The 22408-nt window shown below is 54.9% G+C and overlaps 1 protein-coding gene across 1 annotated transcript in view; it reads left to right on the top strand.

Moving 5' to 3' along the window:
* The window catches only part of Lrp8 (LDL receptor related protein 8), a 71208-nt gene that overhangs the window by 2372 nt on the left and 46428 nt on the right, over positions 1-22408 (top strand). The gene's annotated exons all lie outside the window — the stretch shown is intronic.

Here is a 22408-nt window from a genome sequence, read left to right as displayed (position 1 = left end):
AATGAATGTAGTTCCAGGAACAGAAAAATGGCTCTTGGAGAGACCTAGACCGGGGCGGTCCTTTTATTACCGATACAGCCTGCTGTGGGTGTGGGCCTGGCACCCCGGAGAATGTACAGCCTCGGCCTGGGAGCACTGGTCTGAGGGAGGAAGCAGCAGGTGGGCAGCGTGTGCAACTCTGCACCATGCACAGTAGGGAAGGGGACATTAGACACTCGTCCTTTGAGTCCTTGAGTTTTCTAAAACTGCCAGTCAGCCTGACTGGTTCACTTTGAGACCTAACCTGGTGGGCTCTCTGTGGCTCCGGTACATTCATTTTCCTTACCTGACCCTTTGGACCAATCATTCCTGCCCTGGAAACCTCACTAGACTGAAGGACTAATTCTAGAGATGACCCTGGAAGTAATGAGACTCATACATGCTGCCCACTAACTGTGCCCTGCACTGTGGGGAGTGATTATTTTATATATAACTCCTTTAATTTTTACAGTAGTGCTTTGTACAGAATAAAGACCAAGGTACTTAAGTTGCTTGCTCGATGGCTACTGAGTTGCTAAATAGGAGCCTGAATTTAAGCACTTGCCACCAGCATTGTTAGCCTAATTGTGACCCTGATTGTCTCCCAGTGCCCCTGACATTATGAGTGTGGCTGTGGCCTGGCAAAGTATCAGAATGAATCTCATGCCTGGAATCCATTCCTCTGGTCCCCATAGAAGGGACGTGGTGACCACAAGCAGGGATAGAAACTGTGCTTCTGGGCTGGTTGACCTCCTTGGCTCTTTGTAGTACGTCTTGTGGTTGTAAATTCAGAGCAGAAGCTTTTCCTGTCGTCCTGCATTATAGATAAAGACACTGGCTCAGAGAGGTTGAGTGATTTGCCCAAGGTCACAGAGCTGAGAACAGAACTTGGTCAGGAAGCACGCCCCCACCCCACCTCCCACTCAGGAGCACTGACTGCTTCACTCTCTGCTTCTCTGGAGTGAGTGTGCTGTGGAAGGATCTTGGAGCTGGAAAGCTGAGTTGTAAATGTTGGGCTCATCATTTCTCATCTATTAGAACTTTGGGGGGTACTGGGGATCAAATTCAGGACCTTGTGCTTACAAAGCAGGCACAGTGCCATTGAGCTAAATCCTCAGCCCTGGTCATTTCTCATCTTTATAAGGCACTGGGCAGGACAGAGTGAAGGAGCCAGTAGCCAGGTGACACCAGTTGGGACCAGGGGAGTGGTAGTAGCTAATCTGGGCTCCTGCTCTGGTTCTGAGAGGGTTGGAATAGAGTTATAGATAGAGTTAGAAGACAAAAGGACAAAAAGCCAATGATGCCAGGGCTTGGGGTGGGAAAGGTGGCGGCTTTCCATAGTCTCACTTGCACCAAGCTTGACTTTGTTGTGCTTGCTTCCTGCTCTGCCAGACAGAGCAGCTGCCCCTCTGTGCCCTGTCCTGACTTATATACGTAGGGCATCTTCTCACTGGCCTGGTGAAGACAAGGGAGTGAACCTGTGTCCTACCTTGAGGCCTGCAGAAATGAGTGATGAAGCAGACACAAAGAAAAACTGAAGAAACAGCACGACGCTTCCGGTGGCTGTGTTGGGGCCACCTGCCCAGGCTGAGTGTCACTGACTCCCCTGGAGTCTGCAGACCCCATAGGTCTCTGCCTGACCACCTCCCTCAGCGCCTTACTCTGCAAAGAGGGCCTGAGCTTCTTTCCTCTGCACCTCTCTGGGCTGCAAAATAGAGGCTGGAATTTATAAACAATATCTCTGCGAGGCAAAATGAGTTCCAGCTTCCAAAGGGGCCAGAATACCAAGAGGCTGACAGAGGCTGGCAGGAAGGAGCTTTTGTGTTGAGGAGGCCAAGAAAGCCTTCCTGGAGGTAAGAGCTGAGGTAGGGCTTGACAGATGGGAGCTGATGTCATTACCTCAGCATTTGCCGTTTGAACGTAGGTGGTGTGGACCCTGTGTTATGTAAAAAGCTGAGTGCAGAGGTGACTTAGCCCCCCCAGAGTCACACAGCTGCTTGGGATTGGACCTGGAACTCAAACTGAGGCCTTCTCAGTCTTGATACTAACCCATAGTGAGTAGAACTTGGCTCTTTGGACACACAGATGGAGCTGGTAGGATGGGGAAGGGAAAAGCTTGTGGGGCTTTACTTCCCAGCTCAGAGGACCTTCAAAGTGGAGGAAGGGGCTGGGAACCCGGGACCGGCCCAGCCGGGGGAAGTCTGGTGGGATTCCTGGCTGTGGGCCTGGGTCACGTAGGCACCTGGTCCCTAGGCCTTGGTTTCCTGTCATTTCTTGTTGTCTGGGAGTAGAGGTGAGGATTCTGATCTCTGGCCAGGCCTTTACTCCCACTCTTCAGGAAGCCTTCCCTGCCTTCCCTCTCCCGCAGAATGACATACGGGGTGGGGGGTAATCTAAGAGACTTTGAGACCTGTGTTGAAATCTACTCCATGCACTCCTGGATCAAATACACCAGGTTTCACACCAAAGCCATTCCTTCCTTCCAGAGACACTGTAAGGATTAGATGAGACACTGTGCTCAGGGGGCAGGTGATGTGGAATGACTGGTGATGGGTGACTTGGGCTCCATCTCCAAGGGCTCTGGGCACCTGCCTGCTTAGCCAGATATCTGAAGGGTCCTAGAATAGGTGCTTGCCTCCCACTGTGGATTCCTCAGCCGGGTAGAGGTGGTCCCAAGGCCACACTTAACCCCCAGGTGACATGGAGGGAGTAGAAAGTGACCCAAGGAAGGCCTGGGGAAGAAGTGAATCCAACAGGCCTGATTGGTCTCAATGAACAAGTAGCCTGGGGCCTAGGAAGGGCCAGTCCTGTGTGGCCCCCTGCTTCTTTCCTGCTGGTGGTAACTGTAGTCCCCAGGCTCTGCCAGCAGCCCCAAGCTTCCAGGTCTGTGCCCCAGGGCTGATTCAGCAGACCTGGTGGGTGTTTGGTGAAGGCCTTCCCTTCGGCCTTCCCACAGGACCTCCTGGGCTGGGGTCCCATCTGTGAGTCCCTGGTTTCCTAGGAGTCTGTGCTGCAATCTGCCCAGGGCTGGTTGGCTGCTTCCTGCTCAGTTGTATGTAGGTGGCTGACTTGACAGCTTTCCCTCCTTGGGGAAATGCTGGTAGCAGGTGAAGCCAGAGAGGGAACCCAGCAGAGTGAGGTCCCAGAGGGCAATGAATGGAGCAGGTGCCTCTCAGGAGGTGCAGCCAGGTGGATGCTCTCAGGACCCACAGTTAGCAGTTGAGCCCAGGCCTGGTACCATGCCATGCCCCCTCTCCCTTTCCTCCTCTCTGCAAGCCTTTCCTGACCCTGCCCTCTGGCCCCTGTGCTCCCACAGCGCAGCCTTGTCCTCTTCTCAGCCTGGGTCCTTCTTCACCCCAAGCCTTGCCTTGGCACCAGGATCTCCAAAACCAGTAGCTCCCTTTAGGGAAGTACTGATAATAGATGTTGGCTGTTTACCCCTTGCCTTGGGCCATGCTGGGCTGTTTGCTTTCATTTGCTTTGCTACTCAGAATCATGTGAGGGCTGATTTCTTATTCTCATTTTAAAGATCAGGGAGCAGAGCCCAGAGAGAAGGAACTTGGAGAGTGGTGCTGAGTTTGACCATTTCTGTCTGCTCTGGAGCCCAGGCCTGACCTGGAGCTGTCCTCTTGGAGCTCTGTCCACTCTGGGGGTGCGGGTCTGGTGCTCTGAGGGTGTTGAAGCAAAGGTGGACTGACTGCCTTGCCAGGCAGGGCCTCCCTGGGATCTAGGTTTCTGACTTGGGGAGTGGGGCTGGGGAGGGAATCCTCTTCTCTGGAGACCCCACAGAGCTCCTGCACAAGGCTCCTTTCCCCAGCCTCCCTCAGGTACAACCCTCCACAGAGGCTTCTGTTGGCCATTCTGCACAGACAGAGGATCTGCAGAATGACATGTGACTGGCACAGGTGACCCCAGGGATCGTCATTGCCTGTTTACCTGAGTCTGCAGTCACACAGGCCTGGCTGCTCCCCTTGGCCCTGGTGACCAGGGCCTCAGCTCTAGGTATCAGCGGGGACCCATGCTCAGAAGTAGGGTACCCTGGATTCCTGAGCAGGACCGAAGGAAGAGCAGTGCCTGCTTGCACTATCTCTGTCCCCTGCTGAGTCAGGGACAAGCTATTCCCAGGCCGAGGGGTAGGCACAGACTTCTTGGGGCATAGAAGGGCCCTGGGCTCCAGAACCTGGGAGGCGTGGGGGTGGGGTGGAGTAGAGTGGGGAGTTAGGGGACAGTTGTGCTCAGCTCGACACTGCCCTGGCTGGGCCCTGTGGGCGGCCCCTGGCTGGCAGGAAGCCCTGTAAAACAGCAGTGTGGATATCGGTGAGAGTTCTAGAGTATGCACACCACTGGGGCCTTCTGCACAATCTCCTTCAGCCAGTGCCTGGAAGCACTGTGACCGCAGTTTAAGGGGATGGAGCTGAGGGCTGAAGTCACTTGCCCTGTGTGGCCTGACTCTCAGTGGCGGGACTGAGCTACACCTGACTGGCTGCAGAGTCTGACGCACGTGAAAGAAAGAGACATACATTCATGGATGTCTGCTGAGGCTCCCTTCCTTGGTGGCCCCGGCCAGTGGGTGGGCAGCCTCTTCCTGACAGACCCTGGCTCCTGGCGTGCCTTGAGCAGCAGCCATTTTAATCAGTCAGCCCCGTGACCCTGGCTCCTCTCACAAGTTGCTGTATGTCACCAACTCTGAAGCTGGAGCAGGGGTGGCTGGAGTCCTTTGGGGAAGGCTGCTCAGTCCTAACTGAGCCCTTTACCCGTGGCACCCTGTCAGACCCCTGTATCTCTGATGGGTCTTGGCCACTTTAGGAGTGCAGAACCTGTCTCTGATTCCGCACTGCTCCTCACACCTGCTTTGTGGGATCTGGAATGTGGCAGGACCGACAGCCCAAATGTCATTTTCCAAAGAATGATATTCTGGGCACCCTTAAGGGTAGTCGTGTGGTCACCATTCTGCCCTGGACATTGGCCTTGAGGTGCCGCAAGAGTCTTCATTGCTGCCACTCTGGAGACTATTTTAGTTTCCAGCTTGTCCCAACATAGCAGAGTCATTGAGTGTGTGCCTCATGGGGTTGTACGTGGGAGGCAGGCAGTGCAGGGGTCTGTGAGCACCCCCATTTTCCTGAGGAGGAAGTTGAGGCTCAAGGAGGTCACAGAATTATTGGGCGGGCTGGAGAGGAAACTCACTTCAGTTGATTCTGTTCATTTTTTCACCCCCATGGAAGTAACTTTTCCCTCCTGGTTATGTGAAAGTAATTTTACACTTATAATAAAAAACACAGATAATAAAGAAAGCAAAAATAGGAAGGCGGTAGTCACCCTTGGCAGTACCACTGCATATGCAGCTTATCCTTCCAGACATTTGTGTATCAGTTAAAACAAAAATAGTGTTATGCTGATTATTTTCTCTTCACGTTCTACATGGCTTTCCATGCCAATAGCAGTCACTTTAAACCATGTTTTAGGGGCTTGGTATTATTCCACTGTATTACTGCCCATAATTTGATAATACATTCTTCTATTGGTAGATATATATTGAGTTGCTTCCCCTCTCCCATTCCACACAAGCTGGGAGAGGCGTCCTCATACCACATCTTTGTACATTTGTCTGATTTTTTACTTCAAGATAAATTCTTAAGAAAGGAATAGCTGAGCAGGTGCATTTTCATCACTGCTGTCTGGAGAGATTTTTTTTTTCCCACCTCAGCAGTGTCCCTCAAATGTCCCCACGGCTCCCTTTTCTAACAAGGTAGCAAGCCTGAAGGACCTCTCCCTTTCCTGAGGAAAGCACTACCTTGTCCCAGCCCCACAGGACAAAGTAACCATATCTAAGCCACTCAGAGCAAAGCAAGGCAAAAGCGAAACTATGTTTTGGCCCCAAGGATTTCTCATGAGAAAATCAGAGGAGGACAAAACTGTTCCTTCATTCTTTTCAGCATAGTGGTAGACTGTATCTCCTCCATCGCATTGTGGAGATCTTGCTGTTTCTGCCCCTAATTTGCTTTGTGACCCTGGGCATTTGGCTCTCCTCCTCTGAACTTTCTTTCCCTTTCACTCATTGGCCCTTGCTCTACCATCACTGCAGGCACCTTGAGCAAAATTCTTCTGCCTGGGGCTGGCCTGTCCTTGCCTGGGGCTGGGAGACCTGTGCCCTTGGCTTCCTATGCTGCCTAGGGAGGGCTGTCCTGGTAGGCTGGATTCTGAGTAGGTAAAAAGGACAGCTGGTGGGGCCGGCGATTTAGCTCAGTGGTTCTGCCGCCTGTCCTGAGTTTGATCCCCGCTACCAAAAAAAAAAAAAGGGTAACCAGGCTTTTTAGGGTCTACTTCCAGAAGTAAGTCTGAGGCCTAGGCTCCTTGGACCTTCTTCTTGTGTTTGTGATTGGATTGGACACAGAACAGTGATGGAGAAAAATGGAGCCCCACGCACCATTCTAAAACGTTGCTTGCAGCCCACCTTGCAGTTATGCAGGCTGGTGGACCCAGAGCCCAGGCCTGAAGGTGAGAATTCTCACCTCCCTTCCTGAGCCCAATTCCTACACAGGGAGTGGTTGAGCCGAACCCTCAGCAGCTCTCTTCCTCCTTCTCTAAGGACACAATCAAAGGGCAACTGCTGAAATCACAGCAGGAGAGATGGGTGTGGGTCAGCTGGCCAGTGGGGAGGACCCAGCCTCCTAGACAGCAGCAGGTCTCCAGTTGGGAGGGGCTTCAGGAACCATCCCATCCAGCTCCTGTCCACAGTGGGGACAGGGTGGCCCTGGCAGCTGGTTAGCCAGCCGGGCCTGACATAATTTGTTATCCACCAGGGGGATTGAGTAGCCAGTGGGTCCGGGTTGACATTAAGAGACAGGACAGCAGATGAGAGGCAGGGAGGCCTCATTAGGCCCAGGTTAAGCTGCTTAACTGAATGCTGGGGGCCAGAGTTTGCTTTCCTGATGGTCTGGATCCAGGGACAGCTAGCTAGCACTCCTCTGGTCACTCCTGCCCCATTTCCTGGACCCCGAGCTGCCATCTGCTGCCTGTCACCCTCAGAGCTCCTTCTCAGCTCCGGGCACGGGGCCACGTGCTTGTGTGGGTGTGTGCTTGGGAAGAGAGTGTGCACCAGGAGGGAGGTGACTGTTCTGTACACTCAGAGGCCATAGGCTCTCAGTGAAACTCTTCCTCCCACACCCTCCAAAGTGGCCCAAACCAAGCCAAGCCAAGCCAACCTCACCCCTGCACCCCGGGCTGTTGTGATGGGGAATTATGTGTAGCTGGAGAGGTGCCAGCCATCTCTGTTCCCAGGCTGTCCCCTGCCATGGCAGCCTTCCCTCCCTAGGCCACAGCCTACAGCATTACCCTGAGGACTGAAGTCGTTAGGGACACCTCACATCTACTCTCACCTTGCCCAGTGTCTGTTGGCAGGTCTTTGCCCCTCTTAAGGCCACTCACTGGGAGCGGATAGCACCAGGCCCTAATTCTCTGGTATTCTTTTGCTTTCTCCTGAGACCCAAGGTGTTCATGGTAGCTGGAGTCTGCCATGGCCAGACTGTTGGGGGCTCTGAGGAGCTGCTCTCTGTTCCTGAGCCCCAAGGCTAGAAGGAGGGGCAGAAGTTGTGAACCCTAACCCCACAGGCCCCCAGAGTCCCTGCTGTAACCCAAACATAGGGAACGTGGCCTAAACTATACACATAAAGCCAGAACCTACTGTTTATTAGCAGAGCCTACAGTTAAGTGGGGCGTTTTGGTTGTTTCTGCTTTTCTGCTTATTTATTTTTGCGGAGCTCTGAGTGGATTGTTTTAATACCTGTGAGCCAGCCAGAGCAGACTTTATACTGGCAGCCTGTGTGATGCTTCTTTGTCTCCTTCCTCCCTCCTCTCCTCTGCCTGCCACTCCTGCCTACTTCTCAGTAGGGACCAAATGGGGACTGTCTGGTGTTAGCAGCCCTTCCACTTCCTAGTCGGGAGGTCCGGGCTGAGTCCCTTGAGCCTGAACCCCAGGCTCCTGCTCTGTGCAGTGTGGGGAAGGAGTGATTTGTGGCCTGTAGAAACTACCAGAACCTCGGAGTCCCACTGAGCCGGGTCTTCTTCCCACACCATGCAAAACCCAGGCAGCTCTGTGGCTTGAATCCGTGGGCTCTTTGCCACCTCCTCTCTCCAGGTGCCTTTGGTGACTCCCACCCTTGCAGATTCTATGCTGAGGTCTCCCCCCAGGCACTTACCTCATCACTACCTGACCCTCCAGATGACCGCAGGACTGATTATGGAAAGCACTAAGAGCGCTCCTTAGCACGTGACTGATGCTTAATCCAAGACCTTCTGGCCTGAGACCTCCTGAACCTCCAAGTCCGGTTTGTCCTTCAGGGACCCCAGCTGTGGTGCTGCTATACTGCTGGGTGGGCTGGGAGGAGCCAGAGAGCCTCTTGAGAGGTGCCTCTACTCCCCTCTTCTCTCTTGTGGCTCCAGACTGGAACTTATTGGCCCAGTTTCATCAGGGAGAGTCCTTCCAGGGACCTCATTAGGAAATGAGCCCAGAGCCTCAGGGACCTCTGGGAAGTGAAGGATGTGGGAGGAGCTTGGATTGTGTCCAGCCTTGACCCCTAAATACATCCGGGGAGGTAAGGGTACATGGTCCTTTAGAGGGCAGGACATCGACCTGTGACATGGAGTATGGGAAGCCAGGGGTAAAGGGATAGACTTGGCTCTACTCTCTGTCCCTGCTGTGTTTCAGCCCACCCCTAAGGGGTATCACTGGTCTTGCTCTACCTGGTCCCAGTCCCTGGTCCCTAGCCGGGCAGGGAGCAGGCCCCAGTTAACATGTGCTGAGTGGATGAATGAGGACTGTGGTTCTTGGCCTGGGGCTGCTTCCTCCTTTGCTCCAGCAGCCTCCCACTCCCTCCAGATGCAGGAATCTCAGCAGCCCTGGGATGGATGACTATTCTGTGCCTCGACAGTTCTCTTGTTAGAAATCTATTCTTCTGTCAATCCTGATGTGCCTCTTTCAGCTCTCCTGCCCTCCCTGATCCCAGCTGTGATTCTGGGCCCTCTCTTACAGGCACCCCACACACACACCCTGAGCCTGCCCAGTATCCTTTCTGTGTTCCTACCCCAGCCCCTGGCACAGGGAGGCCTGGCCCGGGACAGTGACATATGCTGTGTGCTGTGGGCTCGGGTAGGGCCCATTTTCCAGGCCCACTGCTTCTGTGAGGCTCCCAGCATGAGGCCTGTGGGATGCATGTTCTCGGCTTCTGCCTCCTGTCACTTGACCTTCCTCCCGGGCTTTGGGAAGTAGACAGTGGGGTTGGATTGCCGTGCTGAGAGGTAAGGTGGCATCTTTATGCCTTGGTCTCCTGGGGAGCAGAACAGCGGTGCGCAGATCCATAATGACCTCTGGCCAGCTATCACTGCCTTCTTGGACCCTGGCCTCTGTCAGGAACCTCTCTTGCTCTCTCTGAGCCTTCACCTGCCATGGTCCCCTTAGTTCTTAGGTTCTTCTCTCTGCCAAGTTGCCCTGATTGCCATCCTCTGCCTGCTGTCTGTCTTCTAGCTGCCCACCCTCTTAGGGCCAAGTCTTCTTAACTGTCATTCAGAGTTCTACACAACCAGCGTGTGTCTGTCTTCTATGTAGGCCTGGTCCCACCTTCCACTGGCCCCAGCCCCAGGACTCCACTCCAGCTTTACCCTCAGCAGGAAGCCTGATGCTCTCTCCCATGCTGCTGTCCCTTGGCCTGGAAGGCTCATCCCTGCTGTCTAACTCCATTTCACCTCTAGAATCACTGTTCCCAGTGTCCCTCCTCCTCTGGGCTCCCCAACCCTGTGTTTCCCTCCACGTCTCTTGTTGCCTTGTCACTCTGTACTCTGATGGCCTGATTAAGAGTCTGGATCGAGACGAAGATCACCAACCTCAGGAGGATGGGGCAGGGAGGGGTGAGGGGCAGAGGGTACCATTGTTCTTACACGTGCCCAGGGCCCTACACCATTTGCTATGTATCAGCTCCCTGGCTGCCTGTGCCTGGCACTGTTTTTCTGTGAGTCCCTGGGAAATACTGTGTGGCCTGGAGCCTTGTACTTTGCTGAGTATTTGCTGTGCCCTGTGCTGTGGGAGCACTGTCCCCTAACTCAGTGTGTGACCTCTTTTGAGCCTGTGAGAGGGGTGGAGGACCTGAAACCCCCTCCTCGTTACCTTGGGTGTAACCCTGTGCAGCACACTTGAGGCTGCAGCTGGACCACAGCTTCCTCTGCACCGGGCCTCTGGAGTCCTGGGCCACCCCTCACAGGGTGGGCGAGCAGGGCTTTTGCTGGTTTCCAGTGGAATACCACCTGATATTGGTTCAGTGTTCAGTCAGCTCAGGGAACTTGTTCTGGTCTACTAGCGCTCTCAGTTCCACAACACTGAATCTCAGTCTCAGGCAGCCCTTTAGTCTCTGGGCCACTGGGTCAGTCTCCTGCACCCCACAAGCTGGCTCCTGCTCCCAGGTCTGTAGTGGGGCTTACCCATTACTTGTGGATTCTGTTGCCAGCTGCGTTAAGTGCTAGCTCACTTAAAAACAGAAGACTCTAGTTTCTTCCCCAGGGGAGAAATGCAGCTTCTTAGAGGTTTGAAAGAGGTGGAGCTGAGCATCCTGGGTTCTCTGTAGGGAGGCAGGAGGCCTGGCTGCTGTTGCAGAATCTGCCTCTAGCGCAGCTGTGTGACTGCCCTCTCTGGCCTTGGTTTCTCCAGTCCTCTCCTCACCTCCCCTAGATACAGTGACAGTTGTCACAGTGCTGGGCCTGCCTGATTCCTTCTGCCATCTACACACATCTGCCCATGGCCCATCTGGCCTCACTGCTCCCAAGAGGAGGGCAGTGCCAAGGTCCTTGTTCTCTTTATAAATAGGAAGGAGCTGGAGAACTGGCCATTTGCCTCATTTGAGCTGTCTGGAGAGAAAAACCCTTTCCACCTGCCATCTCCAGGCTTATGGTAGCCCTTTGGAGGTGGGCCCAATAGGAATCACTATGCCCATTGTACAGATGGGGATGCTAAGCACTGAATTCCACTGGCACTGACTCGATGGCTGGAGAGAAGGGAAGACAGATGGGTGGCCGTGCTGTGGTCGTGGTTCTAACTGGGGTGCTGCCTGGCTGGTTGGCCTCTCCCCACCACATGCCCACTCTGTCAATGTCTTCATCAGTAGGAAATGATGGAGACAGATGGAAGGGGAGGGGGAGACACAGGAGGGGGAGGGAGGCTAGTGGAGCTGGGGGAGGGGAGAGCACTGGGGAGGCAGGGGGAGGGGAGGGGTCCAAGCAGCCTTGCTGCTTCCTCTTGTGGTTCTCACAGTCTGTCTGCACCAATTCCTGACAGATGGAGGGAAGGGGAGAGCCGGTGCCAAGAGGCTGTCACCGCAGGCGGGCAGAGCTGGGGGAGGATGCTTTGTGGCCAGGGTTTGTATGGGGAGGGGGAAGCAGCTGGTGGTCTGGCTGCTGGGCCTCCTTGGAGCCCGCTCCCCAGGAACTGCTGGGTGCGTGTGTGGATGCTGGGGGGCAGAAGTAGGCAAGTGGTGAGCCTGCCACCTGCCTGGGCTGGCTGTGCCCTTGCCCCTGTCCAGGCAGAGACAGCTACCCTCCCCCTGACTCCATACCTTGATGCCTGAGGACCCTGCCACCAAGGTCACCTCCTTCCACCCCTCACAGGGTACAGGGATGAGCAGGGCTCTGGGGGCTGGTGCAGAGTTGTGGTCAAGATGGGCCCCGGATAGGGAGAGCCTGGGGTCTGGAAGGCCCTTGGGGTCACAGGGGGCATCAGGGCCTGGAGCAGAGTATCTGCTGGGCTAGGGTTCAGCCCTTACCAAGTTGCCTTTCACAGCGAAGAGCCCCTTTATCTCCTCCAGGCTCTGATGGGCTTGTTGGGGTGAGCAGGTCTGATGGGCCTGGTTTGGTACCTTGGGCATCTCCAATGCTGTTAGAGCATTGGTTTCTCCAGGTGGGCCTGGCTGTCACACTGTCTCTGCCAGCCCCCCACGGCCCAGCACAGGCCCAGCACAGAGGAGGCGCCCACTGAATGCTCACTGAGTGGATCGCTGGGTGCCCTGTGTGCCTACCTCCTGGATGGAGACCTCACTCCTTTATAAGGCATTTCTCTCTAAAATTTCTGGGAGAAAGTTCTATCGTCCAGAAAAGCCGTGTGGGTCCCAGGCCTGCCACAAGTCCCCTGGCTGGTCCTGCTGAGGGCATCCCTGTAGAAAACACACCTGGAGCCTGCCCAGCTCCTTGGTGTCCCCTGAAGGGTGGGGTCTCCACTGCATCAATCTCTGGTCATTCAGCGGTCACAGGTGTTCTGTGCTGAGCCCCACTCTGTGCTGAGCATCTCTTCAGTCCTTACATTGGGCTCAGGAGGCAGGCACTATTTTATCCCCAGCTTTTCAGAGGAGAAAAGTGAGGTAGACGGTAACAAGTAACTTCTTGTAGCTCACATGGGAGTAAATGCCTGAGTCGGGAGTGGGTGGGCTGAGAATAGCAGGCCTTGGAGGCAGGAGGGCTGTGACAGGGTTAGGGGTGCTTGGACCTGGCAGGAGGCACTGGCCTGATGAGGGCTCCCAGGGCTTCTCTGGAGGTGGAATCTGCCCCTGCCCCTGCCATAGGCAATCTCCACCCTCCTCCGCAAGCTCTTCCCAGGCAGGCCCTTGATAACAGGATTCCAGCTGCTAGGCAAGACTGTGGGACCTGGGGCCCAGAGCCCCTCCTGGAGGACAGGGTGTGGGGCCCAGGGCCCTTAAACTGACAGGACAGGTCCTGCGCTGGGGGCTCCTGTCTTCTCTGATGAGGTGCGGGAGTAGGTGGGTGGGGGCTGGGCCTCCTTCCTACTGTTGCTAAAGTTGGTTCTGGCCAGAGCTGTCTTGCCATTAATATTAATACGGCATTCGTTAGTGATAAATTACTGTGTGCCTGCCCTGTACCAGGCCGGGGCCACTCCCCGGGGGGAAGCAGGGAGGACCAGGAACGGGTGTCAATCCTGAGAGTATGGGGAGTGCTTCTTCCACGTTCTCTGCGCAGAGCCAGACACCAGGTGGGCGAGCCGTGAGGCTGGGTGAGCCGTGGGGGCAGCGTACATCAGTCTTAGTGGTGGACCTCTCTGATGGATGCCTGCTTCTCCTCTTCCTCCAGGGTCCACAGGTTCATTCCACAAATGCTATTGCCAGGCCCTGTGCTCACCTCAGGATTCAGACCTTGGTCTCTGGCTGCCCTGGTCTTGTTTGTCAGCCACTGCACCAAGGAAGGGACGGAGGGACCCTTTGGAAGTGGACTTGCAGAGGTGCCTGATCTCCCCAACACCTCCAGGTCCTACATCCCTCTTCATCTGGGGGCAGAGGCAGCCTGAGGTGCTGGATGACACCACCTCAGCCTCTCACCACCCCTATCCCTCCCAACAAGCAGGGAAATACAGGCCAGGTCCTGGGTTCGAGGATGGGGGATTCCCCAACTCCAGTGAGATCTGTCACAACATTAGTGTTAATTAAGCCTTGTTAATTCACCCTCTGCTTACACTGAGCTCCTGACAGCAAATTACTCATAAGCGAGGCAGTAAATTTATTTCTGCACTTACCCAAACACTTAGCCCCAAAGACCTCACCAAGAAAGGCAGAAGAAAGGCCTGGTGGGCAGGTCACTTTCAGTTTCTACTGGCCTGGGTGCCTGGGACCCTGATACCTGACCATGGGGTGGCCCCCAGGAGACAGAGTGAGGGTCCACTTAGGTTTGCTCACTCACCCCAGCGGCCTGCCCTGCTGGAGATGCACAGGTAGGGTGGGGGCCCTTGGCCTTGTGTCTTGTGTGGTCTGCACACAGGAGGGCTCAGGAAAGGCAGGTTTGACCTGTACGTGCATCTTAGTGTTCTCAAGTGCCTCTGCACTGCAGTGAAACTTGACAAGGGAACTGGTGGCCTGCAGGGACTTCGCTCCCCATCTCCTGAGGCGGGCAGGCAGGGGCAGGTGTCGCAGCCGGGGATGCTGGAGAGGGGGTTGCTCCCCATCTGAGGCCATGGAGCTTCCTTGAACCCAGGGCAGCACCACATTCTGGGCAGATGGCCTTGGCCTACCCTCTTGCTGGGCTAGGTGCCTGCCACCAGGTGGGGGTGGGGTCACTCCCAGCTGCAGTCCCCCCTACCCCCGTCCCCGCTGTCCTTCTGGGCCTCCGACTGGGCCATGCCTGGATGTTTGGAACAAACCCAGGCTTTGGGTACCTAGAATTTTTTTTTAATTAATTAGAGCATTAAATGGTAGCCCTGTGGGAGAATCCTACCATCTGGCTGTCTCAGAAGAGGCAGGGGAAAAAAAATAGATGCATATTTTTCTGTGGTGTGTGAGCATTGTATGAAGCCACCTGTGCACATGTGGGTATGTGGCCTGTGTGCTCTAGTGTGTGCACAGCATACTCTGCGCGCATGAGCATGTTCAGTACGAAGTGCACATCTGAGAGTGTGTGTACATGTGCCTCTGTGAGCATGTGTGCCCGTCTGCACGTGCGTATGCTGTGTGCAGGCGCCTGAGGGTCTGCGTGCATGTCTGTGCGTGTGGACTATGCCCAGGCCTGGCTCTCGGGTGTGGTGAGGCAGGGGAAGAGGCCTTCTCAGGCCGCCCATTCGAGGTGGTGGTCACAGATGGGCTAGGCCGGGAGTGAGCTGGGGTGGGTTTAGCCAGTTCACAGCTTGCCTTTGGTGGGGTCCCATTTGATAGATAGGGAACCCAGGCCTGCCCAACACAGAGACCTTGTGTAGAGGGCTTGGACTGGAGCTCCCAGTGTGGTACTCTTTCTGCTCCAGGGGGCTGCTGCCCTGGCCTTTCATGCCTTTGCATTTCAATGCTTTAGATTTTCCTGGTGGCTCGGAAAGGTTCTGAAATGGTACAGCCGTCCCCGTTTCTTTGGGCTGCCTTGGGAGCAAGGGAGAAAGGGGAGTCAAGAGGGAGCTTGTTTACCTCAAGGGAAGGATGTGGGATGCCATCCAACAGGAGAGAACTTGGAATGCTCTCAAGTCACAGGTCATTCATTATGCATAAACAAAGGATTGTAAAGCAGTGTTTTAGTGATTATTGTTTCGCTGTGTATGCAGAATTCTGGGTGATACAGTCTGTATATCTGGCTGTAAATTTTGTGTAGATCAAAAAATCTAAGGCCAGGGATTTAGCTCAGTGGTTCCACCACCTGCCTTGCAAGTACAAGGTCCCGAGTTTGAGCCTTGGTACCAAACAAACAAACAAAAGCAAAAACAAAAAAATCTAAACCTTGAGATTACCTTCATTCATCCAACCATCCGCATGTTCCCAGGCATCTCACGGTACCTGCCTGGGTAGATCTTGTCTTGCCTCCAAGCAAGCTGCCGGTCTGGTAGGAAAGAGAGATGAGCGACTGAACACAGGGTGATGAGGCTGTGGCCTGGAACAGGTCTCACTGCCATGTAGGATTATGGGAGGCTCCCTGGTAGAGTAAAGGCAGGGAACCCTCTACTCTCAACTCCCAAAGACTGAGGACAGTGTGCTGGTCAGATACCCTGGCCTCCCAGCAAGCTTGGCTTTGGCCTTGGACAGGCTCACTGCTCACCCAGAAGTAGGTGGCTGGCACCTTCCAGTCCTCCTCTGTCCCCACACAGCTCTCCCTGGCTGGGGTTCTGCATGAGGTTGGAGGAAAGGCCATTCTGGAGGGGCTGTCCTCTGTGGGGCACAGGAGAGATCCATGTGGGACAGGACAGGCGGCAGGGCTGGTCCTCCACCGGCCGCTTGTACACCCATGAGGGTGAGTCTTACTCTGGTTCTAAGCCTTGAAGGATTAGTCGGGTTTCTGAAACCACCTGCCCTGTGAGCCCAGCTGCTGCCTGGTGATAATTCTACGCATCTCAACCTTTCTCTCTCTTCTTCCTGAATGTGGACAAAATAAGTCAGAGGCGAAGCAGGTGGCCCAGGACAGCAGAGGGCAGGTACCTTGAGGCCCTTCAAAAATTGTAACAAGGACTGCTTGGGGGCGCATTGCACACAAAGCCTGGGGCTGGGGGCTGCTGCCATGGTGGCTGGGGAGCCCGAGGAGAAACTTCCATCACTGACTATCTTCTGAATGCCAGGCCCCATGTGGGGCACTGAGGTTAATTTGATCTCACAGCCAACTACCCTGCAAGTAAAGATTTTCAGATGAGAACAACACAGGCTCAGAAAGGCCAAGTATTTGAGTACAAAGCCAGGATTTGAGCCCTCGTCCTTTAGCTTACCCCTGGCAGGAGGAAGGCCACAGTAGGCAGCAGACTAGACTCTTTGCAAACCACGGTGCTAGGAGGAAGTATTCATTTGAAGGAAAGAGTGAGGTGGTGGAATTGTCCTGCAGGCAGTGCTCAGAGGGTAAGCAGTCTTAGAAGTGGCTTCCCCTCGACATGCTGTGTTGGGACCTGTGCCTGGGGAATCATGCCAGCTCGGCACCCCAGGCTGATGGGCATTTCTGCATAAGGGGCTCTAAGCATGGGTCACAGTGACTGTGGGAAGCGTGGGTTTGCTGGACACCTGACCCAGCTCTGGCTGGAGGCACAATGCTGTGGCCCATGGCATTCATCTCTTCCCCTGCTGCTTGCAGATGGCAGCCTTGGGTGGGTGGTCTCATCCAGAGCCTTAAATCCTGGCCTCACAGGACCAGCACCATGCAAAAGGTGCCTGGCACACAGTAGGCCCCTGCTGGATTCATTGGCCTCCAGCACCAGAGACATAGGGCCTTTCTGTGAGGACAGGAGTAGGCAGAATCCAGGCCTCCTAGGTGCCCTCCCAGCAAAGGTGTCCAAGGGTGAGCTAAGGGGAGCGCTGGGTGAGGGCCTCCTCGAAGTGGGCCTGAGGACCCCCTCTGCCCTGTGCATTTGCCAGGCAGACCAGTGGCAGCACGTGGGCCTGCCTTTCCTCTTCCACTTGGGCATAGCTGTCTCCCGGGAAACGGGGAATTTTCCCTCATTCCCATCATTAGGGTGCCAGGGCAAACAAACAGCCTAATCCAGATGCGTCCTGGGCCACAATCACACTCTCTTTGGGGGTTTTCTCTTTATTTCTAGCAATTTTGAGAAACCCAAAGTAATTGGTATTCCACACAGTTTAATAGAGCTGCTGCCTTCTCAGTATTATGCCTTAATTTCCTTTATCGCATAGCAAGTTGGAATTAATCGCCCCTCTCCTTTCCTTTTCCCACCGAAACCTATTACCAGCCTGTCTGCTGGGTAAAGTCATTTCGTGGCAACTCTTGGCTCCTTTCCATTTCCCTGGGAATCTTTCCGATCAGAGCCAAAGAACAAGGAGGGGTGAAAAATCCATTTGTACGAAGTGGGGATCTCCTGTTGAGAACTTATTTCCCTCTCTGTTCAGGAGGGAACGTGTCCAGCCCCCAGCGGGCACAGCTGACTGAGGCCCTGTCACCGAGCTCATCCAGGAGGGCGGAACAGCCATATGTCAGTGGTGGGAACAGGATTCCTGCATTGGCGGGCCTGGGAGGAGCCAGGCCTTCGACATTTCTGGCACCTGGATTAGATCCTGTCACTCGGTGCTCCTAGATTTCTGTTGTATTCGTGAGTCTGAGATTCTGTGTGATTTCAAACTGGGAAGATTCTTCCGACTCCACAGGCCTAACATTTCAGCTGAATGGGTCTGAGGTCTTTCAGTGTTTGTTTTAAGCTCTTTCCCTGAGATCAGAGATTGTTTTGTGATTCTCTTTTAGGATTCTGTGAGTCTCTTAAGCTACAATTCTGTTTCATGGCTACAGCTCATGTGGCAGTGTGATTGCTTTGCTGAAGCTGCCTTGGGAGTGTGACCGCAGGTCAGCCCAGTGTTCTCTGCCCTCATCTTCCCTACTGATGAAACACAAGGCTGGGCTAGGGGGCCCCCAAGGCCTGAGTTCCAGGTGTGTACTGTCTGCAGCCCCTGGACTCCTCCTGAGCACCCCTACAGTGGACTGGCCCAGCTCTTAGACCTCATGGGACTGAGCCAAACTCCTTGTCCATCTGCCCAACCCTCTCCCACTCAGCAGGAGGCCAGCCCAGCTCTCCCTTGAAGGCCCAGCAGGAACACTGCGGTGAGTGGCATTGGTAAGAAATAAACAGTAAACAGCACTGTTGACAAGGATGCCCCCTGCCTTTTTTGTGGGGTTGCACAGTTTACCATCTAATATCACAGCCTGCTCAATTTCTTGTAATTCTCACCACCTGAGATCTTTAGTCCTAGTCTAGGTAAGGAACTGAGGCCCTGCAAGGTGAACTCACCTGTAGTCACCCAGATTGTTCCTGGGACTCCATCTCTAGCCTTGCTGTAGGCACACAACAGGCTGGAGTCTGTCTGGACAGAGCAGCCCCCGGTGGCCAGCGTAACACAGTGAGCTCCTGCCCTGCAGATGGGATCTGCTCTTGGGTGAGGGTTGTGGGCCACATGCTCCCATTTCCTCACTGGAACTAATTCTTAGGGGTTAAAGGGCTTCAGAGAAAGGACCCTGTTTCCCCACAAAATATACCAAGAAGCCAGAAACAGCCTTTTCCACCTGGTGAAAAGACTACCTTTTCCTTCTGGAGCAAAACGTTTTCTCAGGGCCGGCTTCCCCAGCCCAATGTGATCAGCCAAAATCACTCCTTCCTTTGAGTCAGAGGAGGCAGAGTTCTTATATCAGACGCCCAATGAAGGGGCCCTCTGAGCTTGGGAGCCAGGCAGAACCCTGGGCTGGAGGCCCTAAAGAGTTTTTAGTGTCCTGGGTGCTGGAGGCTTCTTCTTTGAGCATACCCTGAATTTTCTTTTAGGTGTTCCCCTGGGACGTAGGGTACTGGTGCCCAGTGGGATGGCCAAAATCCAGGCTGACCAGGCCTGGGAAGTGGGCAGGACAGCGGCCGTTTTCCTGATGTGTTGCCCGCTTCTTCACGCAGCACACTCACATCATGTTTGGTTCCTTGGCAGGCACCAGCCAGGGTCCCCTGCTGATCCTGTCCTACCCACATCTCCCTCTGACCTTCTCCCTCAGGCCCCCAGCTGTCACTGGTTCAATACCCTGTGTGTCCACAAATCACTGGGACAGGAAGACGCCTTTGTCGTCTGTCCCTCAGAGACGCTCATCTTCCCTGTGGCGACAGGGAGTCCCACATACCCCAGTGAGGGCTTGTGCCTCCCTTGGTGACAGCCGGGCCGGGGTCAGGCAGTGTTCGAGAGCAGCTGGGATGTGCTGGTCTGCAGGAGGGATCAGCTGTGGGAGGCCCCAGGTGATGTTTTTTTTGCAGGGGGAGGACTTGGAGCAGTGCCAAGAACCACAACCCTGGGTCACAGATGCAGAATGTCAGCTGTGAAGGGGTCCTTAAAGATTTGTTTGTGTGAGGAAACTAAGACCCGGAATAGGAAGAGCCCGCATGGTGTGTTAGAGGAGTGGGGCCACAGCCGTTCTGAGTGCCTATTTGCCACCAGATGCTGTCAGGGGACCCTAGGGCTGAGGAAAGAGCACTGGACCAGGGGACAGGGCCTTGGCTTTGAGTCCTGATCCTACTGGCTGTGAAGTCTTGCTCAGGTCCCTCCTGTCCCTATCTAGTAGATGCCACCTTCCTGTAAGAGCCTAGCCGCGGGTGGCGTGGAGACTGCACTGGGACATGGTGATGCAGGCAGCTCATGGATTGTCATCTCTCTGTCTGCAGCCATAGCGACAGGACGCTAGGTGACAGGTGATCCTGACACTCCCTTGTTATCCCTCAGCCCAGGCCAACTTGTACCTCCCCAGGAAGTTGTCTCTGCCGTGGTCACCCTATTTTGTGACTCTCTGACCTCTTTGTACCTTTGACACTTTAGTGGTGTTTGCGCCCCCACCCCCGGTCTTGTAATGTAGCCTAGTTAGAAGGTACAGCTCTAGTGGAATAGGTCAGGAGAGGAGACAACCAAGAGAACTTCTCAATTTAAAAACCAAGATGCAAGCCAGGCGTGGTGGCTCATACCGGTAATCCCAGCACTCGGGAGGCTGAGGCAGGAGGATCACTGTGAGTTTGAGACCAGCCTGGGCTACATAGAGAGTTCCAGGTCAGTCTCAACCACCTAGTGAGACCCTGTCTCAAAAAAAACAAACAAAAACAAAACAAACAAACAAAAAAAAACTAAGATGCCTTCACCCAAAAGTGGTTCTCCCCGCACCACCTCTTTCGTTCCTCCTTCCCCTCCCTCGAACATTCCTCATGTCCTCAGCCCCTGCAGTCTTTCTCCTCCTTCTCCCCAGGTGGGATGGGGGGCGCTCAGATGTCACCTGCTGATGGATGGTGGTGGCCCCACAGCCTGCTGGGCAGCACAAAGCCACAGAGCTGAGAGCCGAGCCTGCCCATCGCCCTTGGTGAGTGGGAACAGTTTGCCTCCCACATTACCGAGAGCCTTGACTAGGAGACAGTCGGCGAGTGGATGCTTGGGCCCAGATAAACAGTCCCTTACAGGGGTGGGACCTGTGCCAGCCACAGTTCATGGACATCCCCAACTCCAGCAATAGCTGTCATGCAGTCTTGTCACCAGCACTTGGGGTGTTCGAATCAGTGCTGCTGTCTTAGAACCGTGGTGCCTTAGAGAGACACATGAATTGGTATTATGAGAACATCACATGTCTAGGGAGGGGTTGGCATTTGAATCTAGCACTGCTGAGCCCAAAGTAGCTGGTGATGGGCTTCTAGACCCAGGGTTTCCCAGAGGCCCTAGCAGAGCTATTGAAGGGGCGATGGGAATGGTAGGGTCCCCCCACCTCCCACCCTGCTTCCAGCAGTGCAGCTCTATTTTTATATTTTGTACATTGGCATTTCACTTGGAAAAGGATTCTCCTGCTTAAAGATGAAGAATAGAGTATGCCAGTCCCTGTACTGTGCCCTGGCTCCTGTACTGTGCCAGGACCTGCCACCGCCTGAGAGCGTGGCTCTGGCAAGGGGTGGACAGGCAGACAGGCCAGAGCCTCCTATGGGGGGGTGCAGGTTGCTCTGGGCCACGGTCTCCTCCCCTTCTCACTCCTGCTGTGTTGTTGCTGCAGCCAGAGAACACTTGGGTCTGTCGTCCTGTTGACTGGGGTGACAGTTTAATAGAGGCTTCCTGGGCTGTCATTTAAATCTGCCTGCCAGGTTAGTAGGCCAGGGGCGGGCTGGCACGCCCCCTGCCCCCACCCCGGATCTTCGTTCAGCTGGTAGTGGTCGTCTTGGCAACGCTGTGGCCTGGCGAGCTCTGCAGAAGGGTAGCAGTGGAGGGAGCAGCCCTTTCATCTCCCCGGCCTGGGTACAAGTGGCGCAGCTGCCTAGGGCTGGCCCAGACCTGGGAGGGGAAATGGGAACAGCCGGTCCCTTTTGTACATGAGGGTCCAAGTGGGGGGTTTATGTTTTTGTTTTCTATCTCTCAAGGGCCTTGGGAGGGGAGAGGATCTGCTCCAGATCGAGCAGCAAGTGTTGAGCTGTAATCGCCCTTTCCGTGGGTCCCTCTCTGCCTCTCTCTGGGGCTCCAAAAACAGAGCCCCATCCCTGAACTCTCTCATTTCTCAGACCCAGGTGCCCTGGTATCAATCCTTTGTCATCTTGAGCTTTCCTCTTGAAAAGTCCCTGCTCTGAGCAGGGGGTGCCCCCAGTGGGGTCCCTGCCACTCCACTCTGGGTTCAGTGTCCTGTGGGGCTGACCCTGCTGGCGGACTGTATGAGGGGCTGGCTGGCAGCACTCAGTATTTTCCTGGGTGTGGTTCACTGGGCCACTTTTTCTTGGGAAATTAATAAGAGTTTCTTGGTTGAACGAGTTAAGAAGTGCTACAGAAAACAGTCGCTTGGCAGCCTACTGCAGGCCTCCTCTGGGTCCGGGGAGAACCCCCAGGCATCATGAACCTCCAAGAGAAAGAGTGTGCATCCCAGATGTCTGGGTGGACGGCCCCTCCTGCTCATTGTCCTGTCCTCTGCCCCTCCTTCTGATAGGGGCCATTCGGCCTCATTGATCCCAAAGCCGGCTCTGTCAGCTTGAGCCATGGGTTTTGTTGGCTACCGAACAGCACTTGTGCTCCATAAGAGGCTGGATGGGCCCTTGTTGAGCTCAAGGAAAGCTTGAGCTGTGCTGGCCCCTTGAGCTGGGACATGTTGGCCCCTGGCCTGGTGGAGCTCCCAGGCCCCTTGCCGCTGGCCTCCACCCCAGCCCCATGGCCCTCCCACTCCCACAGCTTGCTGAATCCTTCCTTGAACACGGTGCCTGCCTCCGACAGCCCCCCACATGGCTTTCTGGCCACTGTGGAGGTGGAAGTCAGTGCCTGGGGTTGGGTGCAGTCTCCCATGGGCCTGTGCTGTGCCCTTGAGCTGTGACTTCTCTGGTGAGTCGGAGGGCTCTGACATGGCAGGAGGAAGGCCCATCAGTGACTCTCCCAGGCATCCTGAGCTCTGCAGGCCGCGCGCGCGTGTGTGCGTGTGTGTGTGTGTGTGTGTG

This window comes from Fukomys damarensis, unplaced genomic scaffold, assembly GCF_012274545.1.
Source record: "Fukomys damarensis isolate Sample0158 unplaced genomic scaffold, DMR_v1.0_HiC HiC_scaffold_23, whole genome shotgun sequence".
Classification (NCBI taxonomy): domain Eukaryota; kingdom Metazoa; phylum Chordata; class Mammalia; order Rodentia; family Bathyergidae; genus Fukomys; species Fukomys damarensis.
The sequence above is the reverse complement of the archived record's forward strand: the minus strand, read 5'-3'. Positions and strand labels throughout refer to the sequence as shown.